The following is a 6,955-nucleotide window of genomic DNA, read 5'->3' as shown; positions in this document are numbered from 1 at the left end:
TTACAAGCGTGAGCCACCGCGCCCAGCCTGTTGCAGACATTTTACCTCTAGATCAGCTCATAAGGTAACTGGAGATTTATTTTCTCCAGAGGGTACAATAGAGGATCTTTGGCTAAGGGGTCAACCATTATTTATGAGAGCATGTGTCCTCTAGTGAAATGAGAGAGATTAAGTGACAGCATGTCTTGATTTTCATGGTGGCACCATAGGATGTACACATTTCAGGTTTATTGAGCTGTCAAACCTGGAGGACTTACTATTAAGCTGTTTATTACTATAAACAAAACAGTGTGAATGTGACAAAAGGATACACATATTGATAAATGAAACTGAAGTGAGACACCTAAAAACAGATCCTTGTTATATGGCCAATTGATTTTTTTTTTTTTTTTCCAAAAAAGGCACTAAAGCAATACAATGGGGAAGAAGTGTCATTTCAACAAGTAGTGCTGGACCAACTAGATATCTAGTAGTGAGGAAAAAAATCTCAATCCCTACCTCACAACATACACAAAAGCTAATTTGAATTGGATCACAGAACAAACCATACAAACTATAAAGTTTTAGAAGAAAATGCATGAAAATGTCTTCATGACTTGGCAGAAAGCAAATATTTTCTAAATATTACACAGAGAAATAAATAAAACAGAAAAATGATAAATTAGGCTTTATCAATATGAAATATGTCTTTTCATCCAAAGACACCATTAAGTAACTGAAAAGGCAAGCCATGGACTAGGAGAAAATATTCACAACACATATTTGAGCAAGAACCTGTATCCAGAGTATATAATTAGCTCCTACAATTCAGTATTAGAAATGGAAACACCCATTTTGAAAAATGGGCAAAAGCTTAAACAGACATTTCAGAGAGGAAAATATACTAGTGGCCAGTCAGTTCGTAAAAGAATGCTCAATATCATTAGCTGTGAGAGAAATAGACTTAAACTTAAGATTGAGATACCACTCCTCCATTTTAGCATGGCAAAATTATAAAGTCAGAAAACACCAAATCTTGGTGAAGATGTGGAACACCCAGAACTCATACATTTTTAGAGGGAATGTAAAATGTTATCATCACTTTGGTTTGACAGTCTCCTATACATTTAAACATAAACTTTTTTTTCCTAGCAATTCTTCACCTAGATATTCTTCCAAGAGACTTTAAAACATATGTACACATACACACACACACACACATACACAAATTATAACAAGAACGTTCATAGCAGCTTTATTCACATACCCAAAACTACAATCTAAGTGTCTATTATCAGGACACTGGTAAATAAACTGTGGTATATTCATTCAATGGAATACTACTCAGCAATAAAAAGGAATGAACATCTGATATACTCAACAATGTGAATAAAACTCAGAGACTTTATGCAGAAAGAAAGAACTGGACATAACAGTGGGCATACTCCATGAGTCCATCTACTGGAATTCTTAGAAGCAAAACTAATTTAAGATGCAAAACATCAGCATAGTTGCTTTCAAAAATAAGGCAGAGGAAAATGACAACAAGGAAGATCATTATGATTGATTATTAATTAATCATCAACTATATCCAGACACAGCTAACAATGGCAAAATGAAGTAGACTACTTTTTTCTTTTCTGTTTTTTTTTTGAGATGGAGTTTTGCTCTGTTGCCCAGGCTGGAGTGCAGTGGTGTGATCTCAGCTCACTGCAACCTCCGCCTCCTGAGTTCAAGCAATTCTCCTGCCTCAGCTTCCTGAGTAGCTGAGATTACAGGTGGCTGCCACCAAACCCAGCTAATTTTGGTATTTTTAGTAGAGATGGAGTTTCACCATGTTGGTCAGGCTCGTCTTGAACTCCTGACTTCAAGTGATCTGCCTGCCTCGGCCTCCCAAAGTGCTGGGATTATAGGCATGAGCCACCACGCCTGGCCTAAGACTACTCTTATTAGCCCCATTTTACAGAAGACAGAATTGAGGCACATAAAGTTTAAGTTATTTATCCAAGGCCACACAGGGGCAGAACTAGATTTACAAACCAGAATACAGGTGTGGTTTGAGCACAGATCATACCCAGTCTTTCTTCTTCTTGTGCTCTAATATCTTGAGCACAGATTAGACCAGGTCTTTCTTCTCCTCAGTTCTAGGTCTTTCTGGTTTTCTCAACTTGTAGGGGTGAAAAGAGGAGAGAGAAGAAAGGAGAAGGCAAGAGAGGGAGGGAAGGGGGATGGAAGCGCAAGGATCTATAGTTGTCAAAGAGCACAGCAGGGAACTACTGTAAATGTTGTTACATCAAGGGTTTTACAAGTTTCTGGGAGATTTAACTGTTGGTCTGCAAGTTGTGGATTTTATAGTGGTTAAGCATTGTGCTGAGATCAGGAGATGAAATTAAGAAGAATTATAGATTTAAAAATAAAAACACGTTTCTGGAAGAAAATGTAGGAAAATATATTCACAATCGTAGGGTAGGAAAGATGTCTTAGAGGTCACAAAAAAATAAGAAAATTGGATTTCATCAAAATTAAAAACTACTCATCAAAAAATTACCACAAGAAAGAAGGCAAGCCTTTTTAAGACTGAGAGAAGATATTTGCAGTATGCTTATTTGAAAAATAACTCGGATAATTGAATATTTAGAGAGAACTTTTAGACATTAATAATAAAAGCCAAGCTATTTAAAAATGAGCAAAATACATGAATAGGCTTTCTTCACACACACAAAATTTCTAAATGGCCAAAAGACATAAAATGTTCAAAATCATTACTCATTAGGGAAACACAAATTAAAACTCTGGTGATGAGCTACCTTTATGCACTGCTATGGTCTGAATGTTTGTGTGTCTGCCTCCCCCCACTAAATTTATTTGTTGAACTCCTAATCCCCATGTTGGTGGTAATAGGAGGTTTGGGCCCTTGGAAGCTGATCAGATCATGAGGACTCTGCCTTCATGCATAGGATTAGTATCTTTATAAAAGGAAGCTGATCAGATCATGAGGACTCTGCTTTCACGCATAGGATTAGTATCTTTATAAAAGAGGCTGGAGGGAGCTTGTTTGCCCTTCCACTGTGTGAGGGCACATGGAGAAGGCACAGCCTATGAACCAGAGAGTGAGCCCTCATCAGACACAGAGTCTGCTGGCACCTTGAACTTGGATTTCCCAGCTTCCAGAACTGTGAGAAATAAATTTTTGTTGTTTGTAAGCTACTCGGTTTAAGATATTTTAACAGCTTGAATAGAAGAAATTTGAAAGACAAGAAGTACTGACAAGAATGTGGAGTAACTATACTCTCGTTGCTGGTGAGGAGGTAAAATAGCACAACCGTTTTGGACAACTGTTTGGCAGTTTATAATAAAGTTAAGTTTAGACCTACTCCATGACCTAGCAACTCCACTTCCAGGTGTAAACTGAAGAAAAATGAGTGCATATGTCTACAAAAAGAATTGTACTAGAATATAGCAGCTTTGTTCATGAGAGCCAGAATTGGAAATAACCCAGTCATCCACACAGAAATAACAGTCATCAATAACACCAAAATAATATACTCAAAACATGGATGCATCTCAAAAACATTATGCTGCATGAAATTAGAAGTCAGACACAAAAAAGTATATTCATTTATGTGAATTTCAGAAACAGTCAACATTCATCTGTGAAGATAGAAATCAGAATGGTTTGTCTAAGTGAAAGGAAGGTGGATGGGAATCTAAAGGAGGTTATTCACCTTTCTGGGCGGATGGAAATTTTCTATAACTTGATCTAGGTGATGGTTCCGTTTCTATGCCCTTAAGATTTGTGCATGTTACTCTATGTGAATTATACTTCAATAATGTACTATTAGCGCTCCCATTCCTGTGCCAAATAATTAGGTGGGGGAGGTGGAGGATGGCATCCAGTTTAGGTTCTATCATATTTATTGGGTTTTATATGATCAGATTTTATGTAAAATACCCTGTTGAATGAGAACTCATACAAAGCTCATTGTCATTGCATCTAAAAAGGCCTTATTGACCTTTGAAATATCTCATCCAGAAAAATGGTTATTACCACGCCATTATGTCAGTTGAAGCTACAGACAAGGCTCCTGAAGAGTCAAGGCTTTACCTTTTGAGGTGGTTCCTGCACATGCTCAGACACACGGTCCCTTCTAAATTTCCCCAAAGATTCTGCCCTAGGTTAGTGCACTGTGGGGGTTTCCTTCTCTTGTCCTGACTGCGTCACAGGGAGACACAGTAAACCCTGCTCTCTGACCACAGCTACTGGGTGCATTTGGTAAGGGGATTTAAAAAGTGAAACTGTAACACATACCAAATCTCACCAAGAAGGAAGCCAGATGCTACTGTGGCTCCAATTCCAGCCAAGGTTGCTTTGGCCACAACGAAGAGTACTAACTATTATATCATCATGGTGCACCATAAACCTGGGGTTGCCAGTGGGCTGCTTTGAATATTTTTGATACAAAAATATCCACAATATTTTCCTGTTTTGTTCTTGGATAGCTACAAGTTCTTGCGTTTTTTTCTCTTTCATGTCCTTTTTCTATTTCTTCCCATTCAAATACATGACAAAAACAATTCTCATCTCTCAGGATCCAGCCTTTGCCTCTGCACAAGTCTCCTGGGAGGTCTCATTGTCCCTGCTGTTTCCCTCTTCATGTCTCCTTTGGTCCCTTGCCCTTTCCTGATCTTGCCCACTGACCCCAAAAGACGTAAGAAAAATGTTCAAAATCATTACTCATTAGGGAAACACAAATTAAAACTTCAGTGATGAGCTACCATGCACTGCTATGGTCTGAATGTTTGTGTGTCTGCGTCCCCCCACCAAATTTATTTGTTGAACTCCTAATCCCCAAGTTGGTGGTAATAGGAGATTTAGGCCCTTGGAAGCTGATCAGATCATGAGGACTTAGATCTCAGTTCTGTTGAGAGCCAGGAGCTGCAGCAGCACAGATGGTGCACTCTAGGCCTCTTTGTGGCCTACCCCATGGGACATTGCACCCTTGGAAATCAATTGACCAGAATAAAGCCTTTAAAAAAAGAACTTCCCCCTTTGAAAAATCCTTTCATTTATTTTCCACTCTCAGAATTCTTCAAAGTACTAAAAGCTTAAAGATGACAAAGTGTGAAAATGAAGGCCAATCAAATGAAAAAAGCAATGGTTATTCATTCTGATGCAAGGGCGTCAGCCACCGGCATCAGCCACGGACACTTGCATTTTGACAGAGCTTAGAAGGCAGGCAGAGGAGTGGGACAGCTTTATAGCTGAGGAAAGGGAAGGCTTCAGGTGTGCCCTGATTGGAGACTGTTGGTGTGGGGAAGCTGCCTGTGGGCTAACTAGAAGGGGGCATCCTGTGTGCTTGGTTAAGGGTGCATATTTGGCTTTCCCTCGTTGGTGCTAAGTTGCAAGTGGGAACATAAATTAGGGAAAGTGTCAGTTACTAACCAAGCTCTGGCCATTTGGAGCCAATTGTTATGGATGTTATTGTTTGTTACTACAGATAACTGCCTGACTCCCTGTAAGTCTGACACATAATAGCAGGTTGGCTTCCCCGGTTGTTTATTTGTAGATAAGGAAGTTGATTTCTTGGGCAGGTGGCCCCAGGTTGTGGATCAGAGTTATGTTTTTATGCATAGCCCGGCCACTGTTCGATTGTATATTCTGTGTCTCAAATGTATTATTAATTCAACAAGTTCTAATTGAGCGCCCTGGGCGTTTCAGCTTCCCTGGGGCCCAACTCGCTCTAACAGGAGGCGCGATCCCGGCGTCTCTGGAAGCGCCGGCTTCTGAGGCAGGTGAGGGGGCAAGGCGGGGTGCGGGGCGTTTGGGAATCACTCAACGCACAGGTTTCAAACTTGACAAACAAGTAGATTCGTCGCTCTGACTGCTCCGGCTTTCCGAGGCTTTGGAGATTACCCAGTCATTTTGCAAAAGGCGGATGGTGCTAGCTAGCGTTTAGTGACAGTTTACCCTCTTTTAGAACGAAATCAAGAGCTCAGCCATGTCTCTGTGGCGCAATCGGTTAGCGCGTTTGGCTGTTAACCAAAAGGTTGGTGGTTCGAGCCCACCCAGAGGCGTCGCTGACCTTTTATAACTCCCACGGTGGTCTGCTCCCTTGAAGACTACATGCCTCACTTCCCCTTCTGTCAACTAGTGGCTGCTTCTCATCCTCCAAGAAGGTCTCTGCTGGAAAGAAATGTAGTTGGAAGGTACAGAAGTTCCTTGGACCAGGGAACAAGAGAAACTTTGTGTGATCTGTTCATGGGTTCTGGGTGAAATCTTGTTTCTCTTTGTGCCTTTGGGCTATCAACAAGCTATTTGTACCTCAATATTTTTCAACTGTAATATGAGGATGATAATAATACCTCATTTGCAGGATGTGCCTAGATTTAATAATTGCTCGATCAATAATGTTATCAGTAGACTCAAGATTATTATTATCCTCTGCATTATTTTTGATGAAGGCATTTCTTCTTTTGTTTATTCCATCATCTAACCCTTTACATGTTGTTTTTGAAATTAAGTTGGTTCCATGATTTTACGATTACAAATAATGCTGCAGTCATCATTCTTGTACAAATATCTCTTGCTATTTGTACATGGATTTCTATAGGGTAGAGTTCTGGAAGCGCAATTGCTGTATCATAGTGGTTACAGTACACATTTTTTATTTTAATTAATAAGCCCTGTAAATTTGCCTTCCATAGAAGTGGTACCAATTTATATTCCAATTTGTTTTTTCAACTCAGAGAATCCTTTTCTTCATACTCTTGCTAGCACAATAAACTTTCTATACATCTGTCTGATAAATAAAGGGGCCGGGCGCTGTGGCTCACACCTGTAATCCCAGCACTTTGGAAGGCCGAGGTGGGCGGATCACCTGAGATCAGGAGTTCGAGACCAGCCTGGCCAAAATAGCGAAGCCCCATCTCTACTAAAAACACAAAAATTAGCACAGGTGGTGGCCTGTGCCTGTAA

The 6,955-nt window shown here is 40.0% G+C and overlaps 1 non-coding gene across 1 annotated transcript; it reads left to right on the top strand.

The window, feature by feature from the left end:
- Positions 1-5,980: 5,980 nt before the first annotated feature.
- Positions 5,981-6,054, top strand: TRNAN-GUU (transfer RNA asparagine (anticodon GUU)). Its single transcript has one exon. It is a non-coding gene; the product is annotated as a tRNA-Asn (tRNA).
- Positions 6,055-6,955: the final 901 nt, after the last annotated feature.

This window comes from Symphalangus syndactylus, chromosome 12, assembly GCF_028878055.3.
Source record: "Symphalangus syndactylus isolate Jambi chromosome 12, NHGRI_mSymSyn1-v2.1_pri, whole genome shotgun sequence".
Taxonomy (NCBI): Eukaryota; Metazoa; Chordata; class Mammalia; order Primates; family Hylobatidae; genus Symphalangus; species Symphalangus syndactylus.
This window is presented reverse-complemented; position numbering and strand designations above follow the sequence as displayed.